Source organism: Myiozetetes cayanensis, unplaced genomic scaffold (genome assembly GCF_022539395.1).
Source record: "Myiozetetes cayanensis isolate MyiCay16 unplaced genomic scaffold, myiCay2020 scf13, whole genome shotgun sequence".
Lineage (NCBI taxonomy): Eukaryota > Metazoa > Chordata > Aves > Passeriformes > Tyrannidae > Myiozetetes > Myiozetetes cayanensis.
Genome location: NW_026086937.1, coordinates 18,989,158 through 19,005,741, shown reverse-complemented (window position 1 = coordinate 19,005,741; position 16,584 = coordinate 18,989,158). Strand labels below are relative to the sequence as shown.

The 16,584-nt window shown below is 41.7% G+C and overlaps 1 protein-coding gene across 2 annotated transcripts in view; it reads left to right on the top strand.

Moving 5' to 3' along the window:
* FNDC3B (fibronectin type III domain containing 3B) overlaps window positions 1-16,584 on the top strand; it is a 188,062-nt gene that overhangs the window by 20,513 nt on the left and 150,965 nt on the right. The gene's annotated exons all lie outside the window — the stretch shown is intronic.

Genomic DNA, 16,584 nt, shown 5'->3' with positions numbered 1-16,584 from the left:
AACACTCCAAGAAGCAGCATCATTTATGGGGTACTAAAAATGGCAACTGGTGTTGTTTTGAGATCTTCTGCGAATGGAGTATTATCCCCTGCTTGTCTCCAGTGAAACCACAGTGATTTGGTATTCTTATCAAGAAAAGAGATATTTAAATAGCGTTCTTTATTACTGGGGCTAGATTTGGATGTCTATTAAAAGAATAAGTGGCACTTAAAAACCTTCAAAGAAATGTGTTTTAAAAAGGATCCAAGTGTCATGGCTGCAGTTTTGTGCTGTCAGAATTAGTGCTTCTCTTTCTTGAAATGCTTTCTTCTTTTTTGTGGAACAGCCGCCCTTGTTCCAGGGGTGGCAGCCTTGGCTTTACCTCAACTGCTCCTCTGCATTTAGCTTTGGATGTTGACTGTCCTGCTCATAGGAAGAGACAGCAAGCTACTGAAGTGTCACTGTGCCTTAGAGGGATTGAATCCTGATTTTAATAGGAGGGATTGTTAAGATTTGTCTGCTTTTGGTTAAGAAATGTAAGCTACTGACTACTGTGAAAATGTTAGATGTGAATCATCCTCTTGGATATTGTTTCATGGGGCTTGAGGCTGGTCAAGCAGGGAAGAGTTGCGTAGTAGGTGATGATGTGACTACCCCCGGTATCTACACTGTGTAATTTAGGTGACTTCATTAAAGTTTAAGATTTCCGTACAGTTGCTGTTACCACCCAGAAGTCTAATGAACAACGTGTTTGTTCACTCCTAGTGGGTTGCGAGGGGACCACAACTTAGGGGTGGGATGGGTACAAGGCTTCAGAACCACCACCCCTTCCTTATTTTACAAAAATTTATTTTGCAACCATGTGTCCATCGCTGTAACTTCTGGCCCATTCCATGGAGTGAACCTGCTCAGTAACAGGACAGCTGGTGGAGCTCCCCAACACGGGCTGGACCCGACTTTCTTATCCCTGCACCCCTGCTGCCCGTGCTGCTGGCAGCCGCCTGCCACAGCTGGGATCTGGCTCTGGAAGCGGGACAGGATGTTTGCTTTTGTGGAGTGCAGTTGTTGAGGAAATTAAACGAAGGGATCGTTGGAAAGGGCAAGCCACCTACATCAGATTAGGCCATTAAGATGGGGTTTGTGGGCATACCTTAAAGCACCTTATCAGGAGAGGCTGGGGAGGATGTGCTCCTGATAGCCAGGGGTGCTTGGAAAGCCACGTTGCGTCGTGTCTCGTTGGACCACAGTGCGACGGCTGGGGCTGAGGGTGGAGAAAAGGGGAACCTCAAGGAAATCTGAAGGAGCTGATTTATCCAAAGGTGTGAGGCTACCACCACCTCAGGGGGATATGCAGGGGGGGCCCTTCCTGGCCACCCGAAAGGCATTGCCCACCCTCTGGCATGCCGGCAGCTGGCCTGTGCGATGACAGATCGGGAGGAATGCACAACATTTTAAGGATCATAAAGCTGGATATCCTTTGTGCAGGATATTTCCTGTCCAGAAGAATTTATTTTTCAACAATATTACTGGCAGAAAATCCACAAAATGGAAGCAGGGGAGGGAAAGTTCTTCATTGTAGAAGATGAGAAGTTTCTAGTTTTCCCATCTCAAGTGAAGAAATAGGCTTTGGAGAACAGGAAAATACACACTTGTTATGTAGTGGTAATGGCACCAGTGTGCCTAGTTGCACACTGAATATTTAGTGATTTGTGTTTATTGCTGTCAACGATATACAGTAATTAATCATTAGTTTCTTATAAAAATATGACACTTTTGATCACTGCGATTAAAAAGGCATTTAATTCCAAAGAGGGCTGAGCCTCAGGACAGGGACAACCAGCGCAAAGCTCTCCTGACTGACTTCCACCAGGCTCTGCTTTGCGTTTTGCTGTTGCATTTGTAATGAATTAAAACCTAAATCATAAAGCAGGATTTAATTGGTGATTTGTGATCTGGTTAATCCCACAGTGAAAGTAAAGTGTGCTTAGCACTGCTGCTGCCTGCTCCCCCATTGATGGCGGAGTTGGCCGCCGCCGGAGCGACGGAGAAGTACTTGTAGCTTCCTGCTAGGAAAATACCTTTGTGAGACTGTTTGTATATGCTTCCTTCTGTAAACTCCAGATAGAATTCACTTGATCTCGTGAATGTGGCTGCATGTTCTGGGGTAGCTGTTGCTAACAAAGACCTACAGCTATTAAATACAATGAGAACATATTGTTTACCATAAACTCTTGTGTGTGTTTCTAGCAACAAGTATTTTCATAAAGGATTTGTTTGCCTGTAGACGTATCTCAAAGTCAGCAATGTCTATTTAGCAATTCAGTAAAACTTGCAGAGGGAGTGCAGTGTAGTGAAGAGCTGAGGCATTAATGAAGCACCTCTGTTCCTGTCTTCTCTGTGCTAATAAAAAGAAAAGAATTTGGTAGGTGTGGCATTCTTAGGGTTTATAGCTGGAATTTGTTTTTTGAAACACGGGCATTATGGTGTGTGTTAAATTCAACCCATTTTCTCTGCTATCGCCAGCACCCATGAGAAGGCTTCCTGAAAGAACACTGAACTCACCACGCTGAGACTGCACTTTCTGGGGCTGGGGTAACACGTTACAACAGAAATCCAAGTTGATGAGAACGTTTTAGCCGTGGTGCAAAAACGATCTGGAATCTTTGGTATGTGCCAGTGGCAGGAGCTGCGCTCCCTGGAACGCCGCTCTCTGGAGCGAGTGTGTGTAAGGCTTTGGCATGCTGGGATTCAGGGCTCAAGGACACGCTGTCAGCCCGCAGGACTTTGTGGCAGGTTAAATCCAGGAAAAAGAGAGGGGGAACTTGAGATTTTTTTTTTTTTTCTCTCGACTGCTTTAGTAATTCTTTTGAACTTGCTTATTTCTGAGCATGGCTTAAGCATTCCAAGGATCTTAAGATAAATGAAGGTATTTGTACCCATTATGTGGATGGGTGTTGTATATATGTGTGTATACATATACATCTCGTGACTTGCATGGTGATGTCAAACCTCTGTGATTGGATATGGGAAGAGCAGGACCCTGAATGTAGCCTACAGGAGAGGAAGCTTCCAAGGCAAGCTTCAAAAATAGTTGCCAGATTTATTGTACTGATGAGCAGTGGCCTGACACTACTGTACTAAACAGAACACCCCTCATTTTGGTTTTGGGGCCACTGGCATACCTGGAAATGACTTGTTTTGATCCAGCTCTATACACCTGTTCTGTGTGTTCTTATCTTCTTGCTACTGATTAGTTTTCTTGAAAATGTTTAAAAAAAATCTCTTTGTGACCTCTACTTTGTGTTTGACTGTGTTTTATTTAACATAAAAGTCTAAAATAAAGCTTTTATCCTGTTGTCTGCCATAGCTATTTATATTTGGGATGGGGAGCTCACTGACTCTGGTTCTGCATTACTGCCAGTGGCTAAGTAACTTGATGACAAATGTAGATCCCTGTTACAGTATCACTTACAGATCTGACAGCTGGTGCATAATGTTTAACTGCACTAAATCATGCGTTTTCCCATAGTGATCCTTCCTAGAGAGGGAATAGTGACTTCTGAGAGTGAGTTTCCAGTCTGTTAGATGGTCTAAAAACCCTGTTGGTTTACCAGCTGTGTAGCTGTGGTGTTAGATACCACCACATTTCTGCCTTTTTTTTGGTCAGTTTCTGTTAATCTTCAGGAATTCTTAATCCTTTTACAACCCAGTGATGCCTGAGCATTCATGCAGTAAGGAGAATGCAGTTGGTGATTATGGGACCACTTTGTTTATTATTAGCCCTAGTACTGCCCCTATATAACAAGTAGGAGGCTCAGCCCACTGGTGGTTTGTGACGAGAAGTAAATTACCATTGACTAAGTGACTTTGCTTAATTTCATCAATAAAAAGCCGTAAATACTAATGTACCTTGACATCATTATGTTTGTAGTAATAAACATGTTATAATCTGCTCAGTTTAGGTGAGAATGAATATCTAAACTGTTGCTTCTGACCAAGTACTCACCTGAGATTTCTGTACCACTGATGTATATGGATGAGAAGGAAAATCAGAATCTCTTCAGCTTCAAATTTGAAGACAAAAGTTTTTGCAGGTTGAGCTTCTGATGGAAATAATAATAAATCTAGTTCTGCACTTCCTTGAAGAGAGAAGATACTGAGGGTGAAGTGACTTGTTATGGTGCTGAATTTCATAGAACTAATTTCTGAGTATTTAAAACTGTAGTGGACAGTGATGATGACTTAGTGTGGAGCTGTAGCACTGATTTATGTATGCTGTGCTCTAAGTAGTGGCTTTATGAAGTGTGAGGTATCTCTGTCACCGATGGGACGGTGAGGGGCGATCTGTGATTTAGATTGTTTGTAGCAGAGCTTGATGCAGCAATGTCCAGGAACACAGTAAAAAGATGAGAGAAAAATCTTATGGTTGAGGTTTCATCTGGGGCATTGGAAAAAATTAGTCAAAATTCATAAAGGATGAGGGAATTTCCTCAGTGAGCATCAGGAGGAAGATGAGCTACTGAACAGCTGTTTGGTACTGGGAGGTTTCTGCAGCACACCCCATTGCTCATATTCTCATCAGCAGGTTAAACCTACTCTGAACACCCAGGCTGTCTTTCTGTACCAACCTGGAGTTATGATTAGGGACTAGAGAGAGAAGTGGGAGGAGGAATATGTTCACATGAGAGAGTGGGAGTGCTTTTTACTACACGGGTCCATTACTATTGAGAGCATTTATTAATTGTTGCATGGACGTGTCATCTTCCTCCCCTGCACCAAGAGGAATATGTTGTTTTGTAGGTAGAGAATAATATCACTTAGTTTTACTTAATTTTTAACCATATATTAGCATGTCAAGTGGTGGAAAATATGCATCTTACCCTTAGAAATTGGGTAACAAATGCAACCTGCTTGAATCTCTGGGACCTTTTGCTGGAAAGAACCACTGGTGTTAATGGATGGGTCTTTGTCACTGATTAACTGTGTACTATACTGTTAAGGTGGGTATTTCTGTGGACTCTGTGCTGCCAAAATGTGACTGAAGTGGGTCAGAATGTAAATATTAAAGGATGGAGGTTGTGCCATACTTTTGGTGATAGCACCTGGATGTTCCAGCTTATTCACACAGACTCGAGTGTGCCTTGGGGGAGCTCCCCTGGGAGTAAAATCTTGCCGGGTCGTGTGTCAGTTATATCATTCAGGTAAAACTGAGCACAACTAAATTTGACTGGGAAAGCCTTTTCCTTGGGTGAGTCCTGTGCTAAAGCCATCGGAACCCTGCAGGCAGACTCCGGGCTTTGCTGATATTCCGATGTTTCTGCCTCCGCTGTCAAAGGGAAGCTGCTGTCAACCCACATTGAATTTTTGAAATTTGTTTCCAGGCACATATATTATATTTGTATATTTGACTTAAACTTAGTCTATCATTCTTTGCTCCAGAGGATTTCTGTGAATTTCTCCTGCAATAAGCAAAGTGAGATGCATGTCCAGGAAAAGCTGGACTGTCAGGACATGTGGTGAAGTGCTTTATATTTATGAAAGATCCTGTAGGAAACACCCCTAGAGAATTAGCCTTTCTTGTGGGTTGAGTCTTTTTCTCACTTGGCTTTCCTCCAGTTGAGTTATGAGGTGAATTTTCTAATGTTTGAAGGACTTGCATATTTTGTTCTCACCTGTTTATTGGAATTTGGTGGACGAACTGTGTATTTGTACCTTCTCCCCAACCCCCTGAAACTGCTTGCTGTTAAGGTAATGTTCTCCCACTCTAATATGCCTACCAAGTCAAAGTCCATTTCTTGAAATTCAGGTTTGTGGGTTTTAGGGTGCAAAGCTAGTTTTTTCTCTGCCTTTCCAAAATACTTTAATTTTTGAATTCTGTCTAGAATTATAAATTAAAATAATTATAATTATAAATATACAAATTATAAATATATGAATTATATAAAAATTATATATAATTTATATATAAAGATATAAGTTATAAAAATTATAAGTATAATTTTATATTATAATTATAAAAAATATTCATGGGAGACCATGGGTTTGTTGGTTGGTTGGTTGGTTTTTTTTTAATTTCTTTCCAGAAGGCAGAAATCCTGTGAATGATTGTTGCTACAGATTTATTACTGTAAAAGAGGTTTTGCTTAGGACCCAAAGATAAGCTTTGCTTTGTTACGGACGATTTCATTGCTCCCAGTCTGCTCTGAGGTTTATACAATGGATCTGCCCCATGTTCATAAGTAGTAAACAGGCTGTTTATGCCAACATGGGAAATAAGTTTGCTTATCTTCTGAAAATCAGTGGAGCAGAGAAAGGAAGAAGGTGTTTTGGACGGAGTCTGTGGTGCTGAGTTCCACTCTGGCTTCCATGTGCCTTTGCCACGCAAGATGTGTCCCTGTTTGTCCCTTGCTTGTCATGGCCACGTTTTGGCAGGTGTGGTGTGAAACAGCCCCAGGGAAACACCAACTCAATAACTCTGGTTAGTGATTTGGGCTGGAAGGGCTCTCAGTGTGGGGCTTGACAGCAACAAGCGTCCAGCAACAGATGAGCCAGGAAAGTTTATGGCTCCCTGCTGTTCTTCTGGAATAGTGTGTTGTATCCATGGGGCTGGGGATGCTGTTGCAGAGCCAGGGAGAGAGAGGGACAAACTCTGCTATCTCACAGAGCAGAAGGGAAAGTGCATTCGTCTTAAGTCAGGAACTTTTATTCTTTTGATCAAAAACCCCACTGATGTTTGGTAAGACCAACCTTCTCATGGTTCACCTCTATAGAGTACAACTTGAAGAAGGCTGTCCAGGGAAGTGGTAGAGTTACCATCCCTGGAGGGATTTAAAAGATGTTTAGATGTGGCACCTGGGGACATGGTTTAGTGCTGAAGTTGGCAGCACTGGGGTAACAGTTGGATTCTGTGGTCTTGAAGGTCTTTTGCAACCTGAATGATTCTATGATTCTTCCTTTAATTGGGTTTCTTAAGTGTATTTGAATAGACTCTAGGCTCCTGCACCTCTGGTGTTTGGTATGCAGCTATGGAAATGAATTTTTCCAAGTGTAACAAGGGAAAATGTAACTTCAGGTACATGTGATGTGAAGCTTGAAGGTTGGTTTGCTTTCTGCTACTTGTCTGTTTAAGTTTTTTTGCTTGACTGGAATTGTGTCATTTAAAGGATGTGGAAAGTTAACTTGAGTTTCAGGGGTTTAATTGGCTTCATTGGAGCTGTGTGTTCTTGTATCAATAGGGAAACATAAAGAAGCATGACTGCCCTCTTTTTGATTAAATAGTGTTTGCATTAAAAAATAACTGCAGCTTGTGCAGGAATTTACTTTTCCTTTATCTACTTCAACTTCTGGTTCTTATTATTGCCTTACATATATGTGCCTCTTGTCTCTCCACAGCTTTATTTGAAACCCTTTGATTATTCTTTATCTTTAAAATTTTACCTTCTGCAGAGTTGTATGGGCCAACCAGGGCACATGGGCTGGTCTCCAACACGCAGGGTGTTGCCCCCATCACTCTGCAGTCATGGGTGTCTGAGTCCCAGAGACCACCTGAGCTGCCTTCCCCCAAGATTAATTTTTAATGGGAGCCTGCAGGTTAATACTAACTGTTTTGTCCTAAAGGGAATCTGTGTAGGCTTGGATGGTCATGTCTGTGTCCTCCCAGGTTTTTAGGAAACAAACTCCGGGTATCTGTCTGCAGACATAGAGCAAAATATGATTTTCTTGCAATTCCTTCTCATTTTTTTCTCTGATTTTCCTGCCTTTCAGCCTAAGCTTATAGTAACAACAAGCTGTCCTAGTTTCAAAACAGGAGAAAACACTAATAGGATATTTTGGATGATGGTTTTTTTCATTAAAAAACACTCAAAGAACCAGAAACAATAGGTTGCCTTTGGATTCACTCTTTCAGGGATTATTCCCAGAGGAGCCTGGGTTTCTAGCAATGGGCTGGAACTGGAAGGTATGCACTGCTTGTTCGAGGATTTAGGAACATTTTCATTGATCTTCATAAGCTTTTCCTTATGTGAAGAGTAACTAGTATAAGGTGTGTTAATAATCTTTCAGTACTGCTCTTACCTGAAAGCTCTAGTATCAGAGTCAATAAGTGAAATATTAGAAAATTTTAATTAAGAAAGACTTGTAACTTAGCAATGAGTAACTCCTGTAACTAGTAGGATTGGGGCTGCTGCCTTTTGACTGCACACAGGGCGTGAAAAGCATCCATCCCCCTGGCACCGTGCCATGAGACTGCCTTTCAACCAGCACTGCTGGGCTTGGTGTAGTTTTCAGTGCTGTTGGTTTCCCAGTTCCTAATACAAGCTGTCCAGTACTTCACTGTGTGTGTTATTATGGAAGCACAATACCAATTTATTTTTATTGAGAATAATTTTCATCTTTCCATTGCCTGAATGATTTGGCAGAGAGTGGGAATTAGCTGAGAAGGGTGAGGATTCAGAATTAAATTGCATGCAGACCACCTGAGTGCTGGTGACCTCACTGGACTGCCCCTGCTGTATCAACAGAACTTCATTTCTCCTTCAGTCTGTGTTACAAGCTGTGCCCCACTTCAGACAGGTAACAAACCTCAAAGGTTTTCCCTTTTAAACCATTTAATAGATAACTTGAGCTTTATAGCTGCAGCAGGTGGCATGTTCAGCACAGTATTTTCTGTCTAGATAGAGACCCTTTGTCTTCCCACCTTAAAGAAAACGACTCCCCTTTAGTACTCTGTGTTTAAAGATTCAGTGTTTTTGAATCCTTGATGCTTTATTATCATTGGAGATAAAAATCGGATACCTGGAGTAGGAGAGGCTTCTTTCTAGTAAGGTCCTGGATATGGAAATTACTCAATAGTTGTATGGAACAATGATTTGATTTTTGTGTGTGTGGTTTCTTTTTTGTTGGTGGGTTATGGGCCTTTTTTTTTTTTTTTAAAAGTATAAATTCCTGTCTATCTCAAATTAAGAGAAGCCTTCATAGGTAACACAGTGTTCGTTTTTGTGAAGTAGTTCAGAAAAGTAAAAATTTGGAGGAGTTTTTGACGTTCTGTGAAAGTGATGGGCAGTGTGACGAAACTTCTAACTCTTTCTCCTGATGCTGAAAAGTTCTGGAGTTGGTGGAGTTTGGGTGGTGGGCTTTGGGTTGGTTTCCTTGTTAATAACACAACCCAAGCACTCGGATCCTGCGAGCACGATGATAACAGCGGGCTCAACTTTCCTCCTCCATGAGAACCTTCTCCGGCAGCCATCCAGAGGTGCTCCCTGGCAGCGGCCGCTCCGTGTGAATGCCTGTTCTCGAATCCCGGGGCTGAATGGGAGATCTCTCCAGAGCGCTTTCCCACAATAACACAATGAGCCACTTTGTCGGCGCAGCAGCGTCAGCCCGGAGTCAGGTTAGCGGTGAACGGCGACAGCGGGAGCTTGTGCTGCACAAAGGTGTGCTGAGACCTGGTTGGAGATGGAGCTTGGTTTGTGTGCTTTTTCAAGCGCTGCAGATCGATAGCAGAGATAGCCTTTTTTTTGTGTGTGTGTGTGTGTTTTAATTAGTGGTAAAAAAAAAAAATAATCCACACCCCATTGATTCCAGGAGGTTCCTCACTGCACAGGAACTCCAGAGCAGATAACCAAGGTCTTTGTGATATTATTGCAGAGGGATGATTATTTGAGAGAGCAGAGTTGAAGGGGAGGGTATTTATCGACAAATGCTGTGCTTATCAGCCTGGAACCATGATTAATACTCTGGCTATTAAATGGAGTGAGAAAGCAAACAGATGAAGCATTCCTGTGCCTTATCTGACTTGCACCTTTGTGCAAGAACTTCTCTTTGGGCAGGGGTTTTGCCCATGTCCTTGGGCACGTGCATGGGGTTGCAACCCTGATCTGGGGGAGTTCAGTACTTAATAAAACTATTAAGAGAGCGTAAAGAGGTACCCTGGTGCAAATGTTTACAGGACCAGGGCCCAAACTGATAACAGGTCTGGATGGAAAAGGAGTTGTTCTCCTCACACAAATTGTTTCAAGCAAATAGCAGTTTATTCCAATTGTGTTTAGTCTGGTGTTGTGAATTTCATTTGCAAATTGCTTTTGCCAGAGCTAATACAGAGCATAGAGAACCCTGAAAAGGGTGATCATACAAAGTGTGCAGTGTTGTCTCTTACACAGAATGGCTCTTTGCCTTTAGGGGACCAGTTTGTGCTGTGGGATGGGGACTGTTGGGGCATTGTCATCCTCCACTCGTGTCCTCATCTCATTCCTACCCCCTTGCCATGGGCAGGGACACCTTCCACTATCCCAGGTTGCTCCAAGCCCCATCCAACGTGGCCTTGGACACTTCCAGGGATGGGGCAGCCACAGCTTCTCTGGACAACCTGTGCCAGGGCCTCCCCACCCTCACTGGGAGGAATTTCTTTTTAATATGCAATTTAAATCTCTTCCTGCTTCACATTCACCCTGTTTGATGTGGATTGTGGTCTTCTAGAAAAGCGCAGAGGTTTTGAGTGCAGTTGGTGATGTGTTGTACAGCTGGCAATTCATCAGCATCCAGAACTCTCTAACTCATATGTCTCTGAGGGTGGACAAGGAAGAACAAATTAGTTTGAAATGTTTAATTGCTGCTTGTATTTCTGGAAGTGCGTAAAGTAACTTCTGTAAAAAAAAAAAAAAAGAAGTTTGAAGTAGTTGGTATTTAAAGCAAGTTGTGCCAGAATGGACAACACTAAAAATAATGGAAAAAATAATTGGCCACTATTGTTTAAGATGAGTTTATCTCAGCCTGTGGCTGCTTGGAAGAAGTGCTATGAAAATGTGTGAGAACTGTGTGCCTGAAAACTTCTCTATTTTTGCAACTACATCCCTCGTGAGTCTTCTTCATCCGTTATGATTAATACGGAGGAAGGTGAGGAAAGAAAGGTGTGAGAACAAAGAAGAAGGAAAGGAATATAAATAGGAAAAATTATGAACCTAATTTTCAGAATGAACAAAAAGCACAGGAAACCCAAATGGTGAGAGTGAGTTGTATCCAAGTTGTCTCTCAGTGCAGCTTGCTCTCCTGGCAGCAGTGCAGGCTGTAGCCATGGTGTGTTTGCATGTTTTAGAATTGATTTTGAGCACCAGACGAATTTCCTGCTCTAATACTATTTGCAGAAGTGAGAGTGCTGTGGAACCATTGGATTAACTCGTCTGCCTGTGGCTTTCTGCTCAACCGTAGCTAATATAAGCCTAATAAGAATTTTGGAGATCTGTTTCACCCCTGGTGTATTTTATTCCCTTAAATCTAGTTCCACTAGGTTTTCACACAAGTCTGACTGCCTTCAGGCACGTGCACACCCCAGCCGTGAGTGGGGTGGGAGGAGGGTGCGTTGGCTTTTCTTACACGAGTTTTCACGAGATTTCCCCCTGGAAAAGCGGGGGAAAAAGCCACTAGTGGGGCAAAGTTTTCCTTTGGTAAAAGACTCCTTTGTGGGCCAGCTTGCTTTATTCCAGTATTTCATCAGAGCTATTATCTGTTGATTAGTTGTACTTGCCTTGTGAAATAAGATCCTCTTGTATGATGCTGTTTGACCTGATCTCCCCGTTCCTGATGCTCCTTTCTGGTACGTGCTTGAAGTTACTTGGTTATTCCGTTTCTTCCTAAAGGTTAGGCTAGGAACCAATTCTTAGCAGTTTTTCTGTTCCTAAATGACAAAGATTTCCTATGAGGGGCATGCAGCTGGTTATTTTATTACAAATTTGCTGTTGTTGCTGTTGCAATTACAAAATTGCTGTTGTTTATGATGATGATTTCAAGCCCGGAAAACTTGAGGTCAAATTTTAGGTCTAAATAAACGCAAACTACTGAAAATCCTCATATCATTACCCTCTGGATTGCTGCCTTGGGAATCTCACACCAGTTTGGGGGAAAAGCAAGGCTAAGTTTCCTTGATCCTGTATGGTATTGTGAATACTGCTGGTAATTCCGTTTTCAGAGATGGAACGTACCATGGACATTGAAGTGTGTCGTTATTTAAAATAAACTAGAGGGGAATAAACCCACTGATTAATTACAGTGGTTAAGTTTTGAGAGGATGTTTATGCTTTTCAGCTTGCTGGAGATAGGATCCAGCTATTGATGTCCTTGTGTCTGAAATGGCACAGAGAGCAAGCAGCAGGCATTTCACTACCTCGCATAAAATGCCAGTGGCTCTGTGGGTATGCATTCCCTCTAATCTGTTTTCTTTTGTCATAACAGATTTTTAGAATTGCATGTATTTCTTCAAAATTGTTGTGAAGAAGCCCGTCTGTTTGGATGCTTCCAAGCTAATCTACCGTGTTTGCAATTAAACAGGGAAAGAATGGGTTCAGGTTTCAGTCGCTCTTCAGACGGATGTGATTTAACTAAACTAATGAAGGCACAGCAGACAAGACAAATTCCAGACTGTTTGTGCCTTGACCAACCATCTGTGCACATACCTCCAGGTACTGCTCATGTCTCAAGAGGCTTTTCTACATGAACAATTATTACCACTCCTCTTTGAATTGGAGTGGCAAGCCATGGCAGGAGTCTCCTGAAAGCAACTCTATTTACTGCTCTGCTTTTCAGTGAAAATGTAATTGTTATGTATTTTTTAATTAAAATCGTAAACTTCAGCGTGTGCTGTACAAAATACAACAGGCAAGCAGGGCAGTGTGTGAGCTCTCTTAGCTCTTGCACACAAACACCAACATAAACAGGAACGTGCAGAGGGAGCACTCCTCGTTTGGAGCCTTCCCAGTGGGTCACAGACCCATATCAAATTCTTAGTGTTTGAGTATGTGTGTGTACAAATATGTTTATATTTATATACCATCTGTACATATACCAATTTTTTCCTTAGTTTTTTTCCTATCTTACTCAAAAGATTGTTCAAAATACCCCTGAAAAAGCACCCATTTCTTCAACGATATAAGAACCAGAGCAGTGACATGATTTGACATACCAGACTTTGATAACAGTTCTTCCATAGCACATACAAACTCCTGAAAAATAACAGATGGTTTCAAATTATTTTTCTTTTTGGCAGACTAACATGTGCTGCAGGTAATGACTCCTGTGAATACCAATTCTCGTTGTATTTCACTGTATTTCTTTTCCAAAGTGAGTTTTCTTCTAGAAATATTTGAGCCTTGCGTTTTTGGGGCCCGTGTTTTTAAAGTCATGTTTGACTGCTCAGTGGTGCCAGGTGGGAACCATGATTCCATATATGTTTTTTAACCACAGGAAAATCACTTTAAGGAACTCCTATTTTTTTGTCCCATTTATAACAACGCGAGTGTTTGAGGGTCAGTGAAGTGCAGTTGTTTTTCCTTGTCCCACCTGAACTAGCTTTTCCCATGGTTGTAAAGTACCAAGGAAGTTCCTGCTGGGTTGGATTACTTCTCTGGTCAGTGCATCAACCACTGTGCAAGAGATCACCCAGTACATACAGAATGGTATAAAAGGGGCTCATACAATACATACTTTTAAATATATATGTTTTTAGTGGTAGAAAGGGCTGTGTAACCCTGTGTGTGCACTGTCCGTGAACTTCATCATGCTGAGGTGGTAAGGGTTTTTCTTTTTAGGCTGGAAAGAGAAAATTCATCCTTTTTTAGTTTATACTGTGTGCATTTCAAATCTTTAATAACACTAGGATTGAATGGGAGTTCTTCTTACTCTCTATGTAGTGTGTTCTTTTCTAAATAGGCAGAATATATATAAGCAAGCACTGAGTGAATGAAATGTGTGTTAAGCACTGGATTTTTGTTGCATCTTAAATAAACCAGAGTATATGGCTCTACTCAGCATTGGAAAGCTGTCTGTCCTTGTTAGAGTACAACTTTTGTAATTCCAGATGATTGTGATAAAAAAGCAGAACACTTTGTTCAGTACCTCTTAATGGTCTGCTGCAGGGAAATAAAAACTGAGCCTTTGCAGAGTGTGGTCACAGGACTGAATATTCAGGACTCCTCTTTCTTCTGCCAGGTTCTCTGAATTAGAGTGCCATAGCTGGAAGAGGTTCTTTGGTGTTGTAAAAGACAGAAGGTAGGAAGAAAATCACAAAAAGAAAAATGTTCTTGGCTTCTAGCCTCACTAATAGCATGGGTAAAACCTTCTAGGAAAAGTAGAATTGGTTATCTTGATGTGGTTCACACTGCTTTTGGAATGTCAGGAGAACTCTGACATAACCTGTTAGGTCATGTTAATTGACCATACATGGACATGGGGTTTTAGATCGTTACACTTTGTTCTTCTGTGTGTTTTAGTTTTCTCTCCGGTTCCATGTGCAACTAATTTATGTATTACTAATTCACATATTGAATTAATTCAAGGAAACAGAGTCATCTCAGGGATCAGAAGGCTGCAGTACTGAATTCAAAATCGGGTTTGCAACGGTGACTTGCAAACATCAAATGATTTGCAAGTTTGATTTGGGGACAGAGACATCAAACTTGGATGACTATTTCTTTCTAGCTCTACAGCAATATGGGAAACTGTGATTTCCATATTCTGGAGGTAACTAGAGAGGGAGATGCAGCCTCTTGCTCCACGCTGGCATTGCTGTGGTGCGTCCCAGCCAAACCTGGGGAATGTAGACGTACAGGAAATATCTTTTTAAAGTTTAAATATAGTCAGCTTTCTAGACAAAACCCCAAATTTGAGTTAGTACCTGAAACAAAAATCTGTGGGTTAGTATTTGGCAGTTCATATTTTAGCTAAGGAAGAGTTCTCATATCCTGGAATGTGACCTGGCTCTTTGAGTCCTCGTCTGGTGTTTTCTTCCGTCGATGTTCTGAATTTGCAGGAAAAAGAAACTGCTGGTGTTCAGACCTCACCTTCTTTGTGTTAATCAACTTTGCATCCGCTGAGGTAGAAGAACGCTAGGTTTTAGGAGGGGTGTGAAAGCAAGGCTAATAAATCTGTTTTAAGTAGGATAAATGAGCAAATAAGCTCAAAAAGTGTGTGGTGTGAGCCCTGTTTCCAAAGGGTTTGGCTTTGGAGTGAAGTCTGCCAGTCTCATGGTAGATGTCTTAACTCTGTCTCACCTAACTCTGCCTGTAGTAAAATACTGCAAAAATCCCTGCCAGTGGCCAGCTGTGCCTTGTAGCCAGTACTGCTGCTGGCATCGTCTCAGGTAGGGTCATACCAGACCTGACAAATACAGGAAGCCCTTATATTTATTTTTCCTTATTTTTTTTTTCCCTTTCAAGTGAGGCAAGTGTAGACACGGCTGTAGTGACAAACAATTAATAAAGCAAAAGGAATGCAGCTGTAAAACTTTAAATAATGACATGTCGCAAATAAACGTCAACATATTGGTTGTTGTGCCTGGAATGGAAATATTACTAGGAAAATATGTAGCTTCAAGCTACAGTCTGGCTTTCTTTTTTTTTTTTTTCTTCTCCTCAAGAAAATAGCATCAGTGTGATGCTTAAACTCTGTTAAAGCTGGGGCTTTCAGATTTGGGCTTTCATTTCAGATGAACATGTCACTTATTTGGAGGAAGAGGGGCCTGCTTCATATGGGTTTAAAATAGCTCCTATGAACATTGTGTTCTTTAACAACTGTGTCTCAAGCTTATTGAACTCCTGTCCTGTAAAAGGAGGAATTTAGTTTAAGGATAGATAATAATACATTACCTTTGTTTATATCTCAGTGAAGTGATGATTAGAAAAGTGGTATTTTCATACAAATAAAACCACCAGAAAGAGCTGTGGAAGTTGTGCTAAATTTGGTACTAAATTAAAATGCTGGTCTTAAGCTGTGTGGCTGGAGGTGACAGGGCCAGGTTTGCACATCATCTGAGAAACAAATGCACTTTTAGTCTTCTGATTCTACTTAAATGTGCAGGGGCCTGTGTGATAAAAATGAAAGGACAGATAGGATTCAGTCCATGTGGGCACTGCTGTCACTTTTAAATCACACAAGTGGTCCTCTTCAGGAGCTGAAGGAGCATCTCCTGGTCAGGCTGATGTTCCTGATCATTAAATGGCTGTGCAGGTGATGGGGTTGCAGTGAGCTTTGGAAGTGGGTGATGCAAATGAAGACAGTTTATTTCAACTCAACTGTCAATTTAGTCATTAAACTAAAAACATTAAAAATATATAAACTTTAAAGCCCGGCAGCACCTGGGTGCCGAACAGGTACAGGGATGTAAGGTTTGCAGGATGCTGTGTCTGTGGAACCACATGCTCCAACCCTGGCGGGGTTGGCCTCAGTCCTTCATCCCCTCTGGAGCAAATGATTTAAACTCCTGGTTTATGGCTCCCACAACACTTTCCTTGTAAGCTGCGATTTCCCCATTACTCTGTGGCAAAAGATCCCCTCTCTGTACTCTGGTGGTCTTGTGCCAGCTGAATACCTGGCTGTCACCTGCCACTTAAGTCCCAGCATATTCTTTTTTCTAACTTGAATTTGGGATGTATATGAGGAGGACTTTGGGATTCTCTGGCATGAGGGGTACTAAGGAGGCTGCCTGCTCAGCGCTGGACACGTGAGGTTGCTTTGCTTACGAGTCCTTGTGCACAAGTCTGGATAAACTATGTGATGAGATCATCCATTTTATTCACTAGAGCTGGATTATTGCCCCGTAAAGCAGCATGATGGTACCCTTAA